Source organism: Homalodisca vitripennis, chromosome 2 (assembly GCF_021130785.1).
Source record: "Homalodisca vitripennis isolate AUS2020 chromosome 2, UT_GWSS_2.1, whole genome shotgun sequence".
In the NCBI taxonomy this organism is placed as follows: Eukaryota; Metazoa; Arthropoda; class Insecta; order Hemiptera; family Cicadellidae; genus Homalodisca; species Homalodisca vitripennis.
This window is the reverse complement of record NC_060208.1, coordinates 29,179,243-29,193,430: the sequence shown is the minus strand read 5'-3', so window position 1 is coordinate 29,193,430 and position 14,188 is coordinate 29,179,243.

The following is a 14,188-nucleotide window of genomic DNA, read 5'->3' as shown; positions in this document are numbered from 1 at the left end:
GCCTTTCGGAAAGATCTTGAAACTACCCCTTCCCACGGGCCCTAATACATTTTTTTTTTTTTATATTTATTTAAAAACAAAAATTTATTTTTATCCTCATAAATTTAAATTTTTTAAAAAGAAATTTTGTTTTCTTTAAAACATTATAAACAATAAAATAACAAAAACTAAATTTGAGATTAAAAGTATACTAAGGTTAACTCTACAATGGGTTTTTATTAACTTAAGTTTAAGATTTTTTTAATTTGGGATTTATCATTATACTTCGAAATAAAGTGGGTGTGGTCCCCTCGACCAATAACACACAGGCCCCGTTCTTTGGTTTTAAGTCCGCAACCAAAACACGGGGTTTTTAAACGTAATACATATTCCCAAAAATTGAGAAATTATTCGCTTAAGATAATTTGCCTGACTTTACCTATCTTAATGCATTGATAGGGAAACTTTATTGATTTACGCTTGGGGAAATCTAAAAAAAATTTAAATTTTAAAAAAAATTGGTTTTTTGTGGTTATTTCTTTGGATTGTAGTGCCACCGGGTTTTTTCGTCGCCCTTTTGAAATGTACAATTCCCGTTTACATTTTTTGTTTAAGTCGTGGGGTTTAGTCAGTATTAACAATGAAAAGCGCTCAAAAATTTAATTTTTGCTTTTTGCAAAATTTCTTTGATTAAAATATTTAAAAACAAACCAGGGAAGCCAGTAATAACGAATCCCAGTTAAAACCGTATCAAAATCGGTGAGTTAGAAAATACGATGCCTAGACCACAAAAGGCCTTTTTTTTAAGATTGTAATGTATTGATGTCACCATTTTTCTAAATTGGGGATCTAAGGGGGCTCAAAGTAGTTTTAAGCTTTTATAAATAATAATTACATAATAATATAAATTCTGTAAATTAAACACTCACCCAAAAATTTTTTGGGTTGTTCAGTATCAGTATTTTTAACATTATTAGTAGCTCCACCACTTTCTAATATTTAAATGTCCTACTTATCGAATAACTCATTTCTTTTTTTCGTATATCTTTCTGCATTTTAAATTCAGTAAGGGATATGGCTCTAAAAATAAAAAAAACTAACTCTAATTAATGAACATTAAAAATAAAACCAAAACCGTTGTTATTTGAGAAAAAAATTTTTTTGTTCGGGTAAACACCATCGAATGAAGCTCCACACCGTTCAAATCGATGTCTACCGGCGCGCGTAGGGCCCAACACTGATCTAGTGCCAAATTTTTTGCATGACAACGCATAACCTCTCCTAACCTCAAAGTTACCGTTGATTTTTGCAGATCATCTATTTTAAAAGGTTGTGAACAATTAAAAAAGCACCGATAATAAAAATTAGGGATAGGGGGTCGTAAAGCATAGAAACAAATTAGTAACCCAACAGGTTTTTTAAATTTCCACTTTTTGTTCAATATTTACTTTGGGCTGAAACCCAATTTTAAAATGAAACTTGATAAATTTTTGGGGTTTGGGACGATAAGCGGACCCGGTTTTTTTTTCGAAATTTGGCAAACGATATTACTTTAATCATAACCTCGAAATGAATCTATACTGATTAATTTTTTTTTCATTAAATTAGTACTATACAAACTTAAACATTAAAAAAAAACACGAGGGTAATATTCAAATGTACATAAATAATTTTAATTATTAAAAAGGCAGCTATTTTAAAAAACTACATACATTTTCTTGAAAAATATAAAAACATAAATAAAATAGGGTTATTGTTTTTGTGGGTTTAACATGTTGGACTCGTACCGAAAACCCCATTGTGTGAAAATTTTTGGGGGAAAAAAACAAAATTAACTGTAGAAATCAAATAGGTAGACTTCTTTTCCTAATTTTTTTTTAAAACTTGTTACACGTAAATATTTTATTCATATTTAATATAAAAATATGATTGTTATTGAGGGCTATAGATCTTTTATATCAATTTTTTTTGAGACAAATTGGGGATCGAAGACTACATTCTTGATTTAAAAAACCGAGTTTTCCCCCCCATCGTACCCTAAAACCAAATTTTGCATTTGTTCGGGGCCAAAATAACTAACTCTACAATATTTATTGTTAATTTATTCATAAATTTTTTTTAATTTGATAAATGAAAAATTAAAAACGGGGTCATTCCAAAAATAAACAAAAGTACAAAAAAAAACTGAATAAAAAAAGGAAAAACCACTATCAAATAATGTAACATTTTTAGGGAAAAACCCAAAAAAACAATTTTTTGGGGTAGTCTGTATGAATTATAATCATTTTTTTTAGTCGGAAAATTTAATTTCCCCCTTTAAACCCCTTTTGGGGAATTATGAAAACAGCTATGTATTTCAAAGATACTTCACCCAAAACTAAAATTTTTTCCCCCTGAAAACGTTGGGGGTTTTTGCCTTTTTTGGGGGCAAAATAAAGGGAAACATAAATTATAAATATATTAAAAAAAAATATTAACAACTTTTTGTATTAATAAACTCGGGAAAAAAAATTAAAACATTTTTAAACCCTTTAAAATTTTAAAATTTTTAAAAAGGAAGTAATCACAATGAGATTAAAAGGGTTTTAACACCTGAACAAAAGATTTAATATAGTAGCGCTATCTATGATATAAAAAAACAAACTAGCTATACCGAACAAAATTTTTTCCCAAACAAAAAACAGGAAATTTCCCCGTATGTTGCAAGATCTATTCCCTGAAAGTCAAAGATTAAACTCAATAATTTGGGTTACTTTAAAACGAAGAAGAACTTTTTTCTTTTATTTTGTGTCCTTGAAAAGGGGTGTTGTTGTTTTATTTCCACTATCGTGATTCTTCAAAAAAAACGAAATTGTATGGACGAGGGTTTTCAAAAAAAAAACTCGGGTTTTTCCCAAAAAAAAATTTAAAATTTTTTCTGAAATAACGCATGCAATTTACGTGTTTAAGTAAATAAGTCAAATCCCTTTGGGTTTAAATTTTTTTTTTTTCTATCAAAAGGCACGGGGTCACAAAAAAAAAAGCAATAAAAAATGTTTTGTTCTTTTCAAATTAATTTTTTCTTTAAAATTATGGGGTTGGCAAAATTTGAAATAAAGGTGGGGCTCCCATTTAGATCTATCTCAAATTTAATGAAATTGATCATATTAATAATATATTATTTTAAAAATTTGGCAGTTTGGGCGGATTTTTTAAAGTACCGAATCATACTTTTGTAACCAATAAACCTGTATAAACAAGAACATACATGTATTCAAACCCCAAAGGAAATAAATTTCAGATGTTTATTTATTATTAACTTTTAAAAAAAAACAGTCTACCTGAAATTTTTAAAAAGGGAAGTGTTTATATATTTGGGCTAAAACATGTGAATTTCTAACATTCCGAATACTTTTTTTTTAAATAAAAATGTGGATTTTTGATTATCTTGAAGAAAATTTTTACATACTTTTTATTTTGAACTTAAAAATTTTTCAAAAAATTTTTCAGGATTTAATACTCCGCTGACAGTGTAACTTTGATTTTTGTACTCTGCTTGTCTATATATTAACACAGCAAAATTATCATACCAATTTTTTTAAATATAAAATGGCAATAGTTTTTTAATTTATTAGTTAACATGTTTCATGGGAGTGTAAATAACTTCGCCATTTGGACTTGAAGAGCCGCTCTGAATGCAGTAAAAAAATTTTTACCCCCTAGTTTTTGAATTTTGAAAACAATTTTACCTTCATCCCCCACGGAACATGCGCCAATGTAGCCTGATCGTAAAAAACCCGGGCACCCTGCGAGTATATACCACAGAACACCACAATTGGGGGGGTGAAACTTTTTTAAGTTTGCATAATACAATATTTCCCTTCGATCCCTTCTTTAATTGTTAAAAAGAAATTTTTGGGTTTTTTTATTTTATAATGACCCCAAAAAAAAAAATTAAAAATATTAATCAATCAATCAAACACTTTATTTTCCAGAAACTTTAAAAATAATTTTAAACAATCGTTAATATTAACCCAAAATTTCAAAAAGTCACACTACATTTAGATTCCCCCTCGAACATTCAATTTTTACTAACTACTTCTTTTTTTCATGCCAATTTCCCCCACTTCCAAACCCGATTCTCAGACGCTAATTAAAGGGGGTCAAACCCCTGGTTAAAAGCCAAAACCGTTAGCTAAATGCCCTTTAGATAATAAAAAGCGTTTTAACAGATTTTTAAAGCCTTGGGGTTTTGGGATTTTTTTTTTTGAATTTAGGGGCCCCCTTTTTAAAAAAGCGACCCCCTCGTGTAAGGCAATGTTTGAAACACCCATCCTGTGTCCCCCCATTGTACTATTTTTTTCCCCCCTTGGGGTTTCATAAGAATGAATGTCTCGACCGCTAGCCCCCAGCACTTTTTAAACATACAAATAATTTTTCCCTAAAGGGGGAAGAGCCTTGGCGGGGGTCAGTATTAAATTTTTTTGAAGGTTTCCCTTTACTTTTCTCTCTTAACTTCACCCCTTTTTAAACCTTTTTCCCCGCTTTTTTTTTGGGGATTTTAAAAGCTCGGGGGAACTGCCCTTTTGTGCTTATTCCCCACAACCTAAACCATAGGAGTTGGGGATGTAAACCCAAAAACGCCCCCTCAGAACCGGCATTTTTTTGGGCTAAACGGTAAAAACATAAATCCCGGGGGCATTTGGAGCCAATGGCGCATTCCACTCAATCATCTCCAAAATTTTCCCCAAGGGAAAAAAAAATTTTTTCCATTAAATCGGGCTGATCACTTTGCGAAATTCAAAAGATTTGTTTTTGGGGAAACTCGTTTTAAAGAGAGGCCGTTAAATTTTGGATAATGTCAAAAAGACTTTTTGGCGTTCCATTTTTTTTTTTTATTCTTTTCCCGAAACAAAATGTAAGCCCCATCATGTACGGGTTTTTTGTACCCCCTTAAAAGGGTTTAAACTCTACATCATTAACATAGACGGGGAAAAAAAGGGGACTGAAAATTTTGGATCCCTGGGGGGGTTTCCCAAAAACCCCCGGAAAGGGGGTTTAAAAAAGTTGATTTAGATGGCCATTTTTTTTAATTTGGCTTTAATATTTTTAACATGTTTTTAAAAAAAAAACGTTTGGGGTTGGGGAAAAAAACCAGAATAAACCCAAAAAACGTAAATGTAGTGCCAAATATTCATCTAGCTAAAAGAAGGTCTCTTTTTTTTCCAAAAAAGATTGTACCGATTTCCATTTAAAAAAGTTTTTTTAAAAAGGAATTCCCGGGGGACACAACCTCTGTGGGGTAACCGGGGGGCTCTCTTGGTTGAAATACAAATTTTTCATTTTTTTCTATGAATTTTTTTTTTTAAGAAAGTTTCTTTTAAAAAAATTTTATAAAAAATTTTAAATTAAATTTCCCCCCTGGGGAAAAAAATTTTGAAACAATTAAAAAGTTAATAAATTTTTTTCCCCCACTTTTTTTTTTTCCCCCGGAAAATAAATTTCACTAAAAAAGGGGGTTCGCTCACGATTTATTTAAAAATTTTTTTTAAAAAAAATAAAATTTTCAAAAAATTTTAAAAAAAAACCCCCAAATTTTTTTTTTTTAAATTTTTCCTTCACGTGGCCACCACCTTCAACACTAGACTGAGTGGCAAATGAACGATTAATGGGGGTCCGTTTGGGAAAAAACCCAAAATCTATTTATTCCCCATAAAAAGACTCTGAGAACCTTTCAGAGGGAAAATTTCCCTTTTAAACCGGAATCCCCCGGGCCCCTAGGGGGGGGTTCCCCAAAACCCCCGGGGTTTTATTTTTTTTTTTTTTTAGAAAACTTTTTTTTTTATATTTTTCGTTTTTTTAAAAAAATTTTTCTTTTAATAATTTACCTACTTTTTAAAAAAAACCCCAAATTTTATATAAAAAAAAATTTTAAAACCCCCCCCTTTTATCTATTAACTTTTTGGTCTGACATCAATCTCTTTACAAAAAAAATTTTGGGGGGAAAAAATTCTTTTTTTGGGGGCCTAAAAAAAAAGTTCTAGCTTAATACATATTTATAGTAAAAATTTTTTATTTAGTATAAACGATTACACAATTAGTTTTTATTTAAGGGGTTTTTTAGCGAAAAAAAAAAAACACCATTAAACTTATTTAACCCACTAATTTTTAAAAAAAATTAAAAAAGGGGAAAATATTAACTAAGCATATTGTCAAAAAAATAAAAAAATTTCAAATATAAATTTATAGTAAGGGGAATATTATTAGTAAATTTTGGGGTTGATCAAAAAATTTTAAAAATTTTTTTGGAGTTTTTGGGGATCTAAAAGGGGGAAAAAACAACGCCGTATTTTTTCAAGTTTAAAAAACCCGTAATTGGGCCCAAAAATTTAAAATTTGGGGTTTAAATTGGGGAATGTAGGGGGAAAAGGGTTTGGGTAAAAAAAAAAACAAAAAAGAGGAATTTTTAAAAAAAAACAGAAAATATTTTTTAAAAAACAAAAATTTTTCTTTTGGGGGTTGGGGCCCACTTTTTTACAGTTGGATTCTCAAAAAAATTTTTGCAAAAATTTCCCAAAGCGTTTTCAAAACCCCCCCCCAAATTTTTACCTTAAAGGGGCCTAAAAAATGTATTTTTAAATCCCCCAAATTTTTAAAGGGGTTTAAAATTTTTCCTGGGGCCCCTTTTACCATTTTTCCCCAAAATTTTAAATTTAAAACCCCTGGGAAAATTTTGAATTTGGGGCCGGGGGGAAATTTTAAAAAATTTTCTTCTCACCTCCCCAAATAGTCACGATGACCTAGTCTCTAAACCCAAATAATTTTAATTTTTGTTTTGAAAGGGGAAATTTAAACATTCCCCCGTTTAACCAAGTCAAGTAGGGGGCCGGAAAAAAATTAAAACCCCTTTTTAAATTTTTTGGTAAAAAAATTAAAAATAACCATTTCCAAAACCCCCCAAAACCCCCCTAATTTTTTAAAAAAAAATTTTGAAAAGGGAAACGAAACTGGGAAAAAAAAACAAAAAAAACCAAAATTTGGGGTTGGGGTATGTGATTTTTTATTACCCCATAAAAAAAAATTTAAAAAAACAAATTTTTCCCTTTTAAAAAATTAATTGGAAAGGGGTTTTTTAAATTTAAATTTTTTTCTAAGAAAACCCCAAAAACCCAAAAAAATTTTTGGGGAAAATACTGATTCTTTAAGAACGTTTAAAAACCAAAAATTTTTTATTGTTTTTTTTTTTTTTCCCTTTCAAAAAAATTATTACGTTATTTCCATTAAAATTACATTATAAAAAATTTTTTAAAAAAACCCTTATTCGATCTAATTAAGCACCCTCGATTATGTGCCCCACCAAAATTTGCTGTCTAAAGTTTTAAAAATTTCTAAAAAAAACTTTTTTTTTAAAATTTTTAATACCGTCAACGACACAAATTTTATGACTGCATATAAAAAAATTTTAAAATTTTTGGCAAAAATAGAAACTAATTTAAAAATTTTATCCCAAAATTTTTTTGTAACAAAACCCCCAAAAACCCTATGGATCGGAAAATGTTTAAATCAAAAAAATTTTGGAAGGGGGTGTTGTTAAAAATAAACACTTTTTTTTTAATCTCTCTGTATAAAGGTGGTTATGGACAAAGGGGGGGTTTTTCCAAAAAAAAAAATTTTCCTCCTTCCGGGGGAACCATGCAGGGGGGGGGGCCGCCTCCCCCATCCATCCCCCGGGGCATTTTTCCCCCAAGCTGCCTTCGGGGGCCGTCACCAAAAACAAAAAACATCTCTCCCCCCTGTTTTAAACGACTGGATCCCTTCCCTTTTCCCAAAAAATTTATCTATTAAAATTTTTTGGGGGGTTTTAAAAATTTTTTTACTAAAACTAAATTTTTTAAGTTTTCGCTTTTCTAAAAAATTTCTTGGTGCATTCCGCGTCAAGTACCACCGAGAACAATCGGCAACCCGGGGAACCCGGGGGGAACCTTTTGGGAGCCCCCAAAAGGGGACAGGGGCCAGTGTATCCCTGGTTTTTTGTCACCACCCCCCCCAAATGCTCTTTTTTGGGGAAAAGGGCCCTGGCATGACCCAAAAAAAGAAACCACAACTAAACCCCTTTGGCAAGCATACTTGCAATATTGCTTTTCTTAAATATCCGTATTTTTTTTTTTTTACAAGCAAAATCAAAATAAAATTTTCATTTTGTTTTTTTTTCGGGCATCGTTTTTTTAAAAAAAAAGGAAAACGTTTTTCTCGTAAGGAAAAGGATTGATGGGGGGATTTTAAAAAGGGAAAGGGGTGAAAAACACAAAAACGAGAGAATATTTTCCTACGGACTATGTTTTTTTGGGGCCCTTTTAATTATCCATCCATACGTATTTTTTTTCAAAATTTTTTCCCATTTTAAAAAAGGGGATTTTTAAGCAAATTTTGAAAAGGGGGTTTTTTAAAAACCCCCTTTTTAAAAATTTAAACTTTGAAAAAAAATTTTAGGTTTTAAATGGTGTTTTTTTAAAAAACCCTTTTAAAAATTAAACCGGGGGGTTCGCCCCCCGGGGTGGAGCAATACTTTATGTGAAAAAAATTTTTTAAAATTAAAATATTTATATTTTTTTTTTTGGTGAAAAAATAAAAATTTTTTTCCAACACATTTTTTTTTTTTCCGAAAAATTTAAAAACAAGACATATGTTAACCCCCTTTTGGGGTTTAATGATGTAAAAAAGGGGAAAAAACCCCCAAAAGTCTTATTGTATACAAAAGGGGGGGGTTAAAAAATTTTTTGGTTAAGTTTAATTCCGTGATTTATCCACACTTAATACGCCACTTCAACAATTGAAATTTTAACTCATATTAAAAAAAAGTTACACAAAGTAAAAAAACTTCTTATTTTGTACAAGACAAAACAGGGGAAAAAAACCTTTTTTAAACATTACCTAAATCAATCCTTTTCCGGGGGCCCCTTTTCATTTTTCCTCTATTTTTTTTTAAAAAAAAATACTCACGAATTTAAAAATTTTTTTTAATCTTTCTTAAAATTTTAAAAAATTTTAAAAAAGGGGCCCTTTTTAAAAACTTATCATTATTTCCCCGCTGAACTTAAGGGGCCCAAAAAATTTCATGGTAATTTAAATAAAAAAATACCATTATAAATACATATCTTTAAAATTTAAAATTGGGGAAAAAAATAACGAAACCCCAAATTTGGGGAGGGGAATTTAAATAAAAAAATACCTTTTTAAATACATATCTTTTTTTTACTGCTAACAAACGTCAACAAATTTTTCTGGAATTTTTTAAAAAAAAAAATACCATTATAAATACGTTCATTATTTACTGCTGAACAAAAAAGGCCCCAAAACACTTCTTTCTTTCAGTTTTACTAATCAGAAGAGACTGAATTATACGGGGTTTTTTTTTTTAAATTTTTTTATTTTTGAATACAGTAATGATGAGGGAACCCGGGGTTTCACCTAAACTGTGAAAGGGGTTTTTTTTTTTTCCCTGATCATCAAAAAAATTTTTTTAAAATGTTTTGGTTTTTTAAATTTTTTTCCCGGATCACGAAAAAACTTCAAAATTGGGGGAAAAATTTTTTGGGGTTTAGTAATTTCCTAAAGTTTTTTTGCATTCAGTTAAATATTTATTAAACCCCCCCATGGGGGAAGCCAGTTCGTAATTTTTGTTATTTTTTTAATTTGTTACGGGGGCCCCAAATTTAAACCCAAAAAAAAACTTCTGGGGAAAAATTTAAATTTATTTTCTCCCTTACTTCACTTTTACATTAAATATAATTTTTCCCCCTAAAATTTTTAAAAATTTTAAAACATTAAAATTTTTAAATTTTTTGGGTTTGTTTTTTTTATTAAAAAAATTTTTTAAATTTAAAATATTAATGAAATAAATTTTTTTTACGGCCCTTTTTTTTAAAAAAATAAAAAAAAATGCAAACAAAGAAACCAGTTGTTTTTTTTTTTTTTAAAAATATTTGGGGAAAAAATTTCAATACCGATAAATTTTTTATAAAAAAAAAAATCCCCCTTTTTAAGCTCCAATTTTTCTAATAGATAAAAAGTTTTTTGGGGAAACCCCCTCAGGGGAAAAATTTAAAGAAAAAAAAAAAAAAAAAAAAAGAACCCCCACCAAAAACCCTTTTTTTTTAAAAAGATTTTTTTTCAATCAATAACCAATTTTTACTCTAAAATCTAACTAAACCGGGGAAAATTTTTTCCCCTTTTTTTTTTATTTTTCCCAATTTTTAAACAAAAAAAATTTTGGGGGAATTTTGTTAAGAAAAAAAATTTCCTTTCCCCCCCAAAATTTTTACAAATTTTATTTTTTACAAAAAAATTTCACAAAAAAAATTATTTTTCCCTCGTCTTTTTCTTTTTCTAAAAATTTTAAACCCCAAAGGGGATCTTCCCCCCTTTTTGTATATTTTTTTGGCCGCACAAAATTTCCCCCAGCACGAGATTAATTTTTTTAAAACTTACGGGGGAATTTTTAAAAAGTTTTTTGGGGGTTTTTTTGGGGCCCGGTTTCTGAAAAAAAAAAATAAAAAAAAGGGAAAAAATCTACGTTCCCCCAACCACAATTTTTTTTATAAACTTACATCACGATATAACGTTCTTCGAAAACTTTTTAAAAAAAAACAATTACCCCCCAAAAAAAAAATTTAAAGGGGTTTTTAATTTTCATATTAGCCCCCGTTTGATAGCCGGGAAGAACAAGAATTTTTCTAAACCCAAAAACAAAAATTTTTCCCCTTTTAAAAAGCTTTTTTGTAAAAATTTTCCCCCAAAAATTTTGGGGGGCTTTGGGGAAAATTTTTTTTTTTTCCCCCTTTTTAAAAAAAATTTTTTAAAATTTTTTGAAAATAAAAAACTAAAAAGGGGGTTTAAAAACTTTAAAAAAATTTTATTCCCAACACGTTACCTTCTTTTTCCCCAAAATAAAAAAATTTTTATTTATTGTTTTTAAAAACTACCCACGCCCCCGTAAACATAACCTAATTTAAAATAAAACCCCTTTAAAAAATACTGGGGGGTTTTATTTAGGGTTTTTATGAAATAAACTTTAAATTTCATCATTCATTTAAAAAAATTATAAAATGGACATTAACCTCAGTCAAGCACGTAAATTTTTTTTTTTTTTTTCTTTTTTTAATTTTTTTATTTCACATATCGAAAACCCAATCAGACAAAACAAACTTTAAATAAAAAAAAGCGGGGAATAAAAAAAAATCGTATTCATTTTTAAATTTAAATATTTTAAAAAATACACCATTTGAGATAAATTTACCTTACGAAACTTAAAGAATACTTTATAAGAAAATTGCTATACAGTTATCCTTTCAACTTAAATAAAAAGATTTTATTTCTCTTTGCAAAATAAATAATCATAAATCTTCTCACTTTTTAAATAATTAAAAAAATTCTTAAAAATTTTGCTAATGCTCAGTCAAATAGTATTGGAGTGAAAAACGCTTCCATCATTGAACTCACTATAAAAATGAAGCTTCATTCACAAATTTAAAATTTATAGGTTCGTTATCGTAATATCGTTGGGATGATAGACAGACAGACCATAACTGAAATGTTTTCGGACCAATTTGAGGTATCAAGTTTTTCGCTAAAACGTCAGCTAATAAAAAGGGGAAAGAACTATGTTAAAAAATAAAAGAATTTACTCGCAGGTTGTAAAAACAAAACGGTTGATGTATTGGGGTTATTTTAATAATTTGAAAAATTTTGTAAAAATCGCAATAATTCTAAAAACTAGTTGTTTCACATGGTATTTTAAAATTTTAGGGTTTTTATAAGTTTCATCAATTTTATTTAAACTGTGTTTTAAAGTTGGTTAAAATTTAAAAATTTAAATAACTTTTACAACTCGGTACTTAACATATTTTTTAGGATACCAAAATTTTTAGAAAGTGGAAATTGCTATTAAAACGATATACAAATTCTCACCCCTACTTAATATTTTGTATTCATTTCTATCGTTTTGTACAGCACTATGTTTAGGATCATCCAATTTCGCTATCCCTTCTGCACATGACAGTCCTCCCAAAATTGAAAACCCAACAAACCCCTTCGTTCTGGAACTGTTCCAAAATGTCTAGCATATGAAGTTTAATTCAGTTACCAAGTTTTGGCTTTCCTAATAAAACAATGTACGTTTAATCTGATTGGACTTATCAACTTAACTTGACCAATTATTACTTCATTGATGGATTTCCAAGAATGACAATGTCACTGTCAAGACGATGAAGGCAGGGTAGCGTGCGACGGAAACCCCCGTAATGCCACCGAGAGTGTGTTGGGACAACTGACAGGCAGGAAACGGTCTTTAACGGGCGCTTACAAACCGCGAGCTGTCGAGATATGTGAATGTAAACATGAGAGATGAGGGACGGAAGGTTTCATGCTGTGGAGCTGTAACCGAAAAGGGTGATATGGTTCTCACGTGGATGTGTCGGAGGAAAAAATAATTTCCCGAAAATCTTTGGGACTGAAAGTAGGCAGCGTGAGTTTTTTCACGGTCAGCTTCTATCAGTATGTACGTACCACGATATTATACAGAAACATACATAGGGGTAACAGGATTTCGGACATTTGCAATCTCTATAGGTCTATAAAAGGTATGAAACACAACATTTCCGAAGAATTTGGGAATCTGTCCTCTTCGTCAGGTATGGTAGCAGTATCCCACACTGTAGTCAGTGATGTGCTCGGGGGATCTTGCATCCTGTGCCAAGTGACAAAACGCCCTGGACTGGACTCCAAGCAGTTTTTAGGTAGGAGGTCTACGGTTTGAACCCTTTTATTTCCCTTCTGTTATATTCTTTTCTGTTCGTTTTATTTTTGTATGTATTAATAACTCCCCCACGTAACGAACAGAGGATAGGAATACTCGAATAACGTTGTTACTTTTTATAGCCTAAAAAACACGATGGAAAATGTCAGAAATCCTGTAATCCTTTAAACCCTTTCGTCTGTCATATCAACCAAACTTAAAACAAAGAAATATGTATGGTGTTCACAGTAACTCACTATACCTATCCTATCAGGTATTATTCTGAAACTACAAACAAACCTAAATATATTCAAAAACTTTCCAAAAACTCAATAACATTATCCATAAATAAAACCATTTTATATTTTTCACCACATCAGTTTTTAATTTAGAACACGACTTTATAGTAATATGTTGAAAGTTTGTTTATATGCGTTTATAACTGAAAGGGCCTAGATTTCTGTAAAAAGTTTAAATAGGTTTTTACAAGCACCATTTTCAAAATGGTGGCTTCTTAAATATCCTTTATGCGTCAATATCTTTAAAAAAACTCCTACAATAAAAAAAAGTCTTCAGTTTTTTTAATAAATTTTATTTCAGACAAGCTTAATTACAAAATCTAACGATACAATGTTTAAGAAAGAAATCGGTTCATCAATAATTGGAGATAGTTGCGCTTTTTAGAAAGCTGGTAGTACTAAAAACAATATCAGTCATTAGCGTGGATTGCCTATTGCTTGTGGAACTAAATACCTGTCAAGGATTCGTAAGCCAGCGAAGGGGGTCAAGGGTGTTCGGATCTCCTCAAAAATTTTTTAAATTGTTTTCAATTTGAATTTTTACGATTAATCCATTAATATTATTGAAATAAGTCAGGTATTACTGACATGTACTGTTGAAGATTGTTCTCAACAAAGGAAAATGTTTTTTTTAAAAAACTGTTTAAAGAACAATATGGGGCTTACTCCGGTTTTAATTTTTAGTTGCTACTATACAGGGTGAGTCATTAATATGGTAAAATATTTTTAAGGACGCGATTTCAGGACTAAATATAAGAAAACAATGTTGTAATTAAAGTAGGTACGGTAAACGCTCCATTAGTTAAGTTAATGGCTGGCGAAAGGGTTTTTTGCCTTTGTTTTCAGTTCCACCCTGGTGAAACTTTAAGTGATTTCTGAAATGGTTTTGGTTCTTACCTTTTAACTCTAAATAAGGTTTGATTTTATAAGGAAATTCACCTGAGGAAAAAATCAAATTAAAAATACCGACTAGAATAGAGGTTGTGGTAGTGAACAGTTTTTGAGATATAAGTATGTGAAAATTTCCCAAAAATCTTATAAACAAAAATACCGTCTTAAATGTTTGATGTTCAATGAGCATTGTTAACATGGACCATATTTAAACAAATTGGTTTCCCCTAATACAGATCGATAGAGA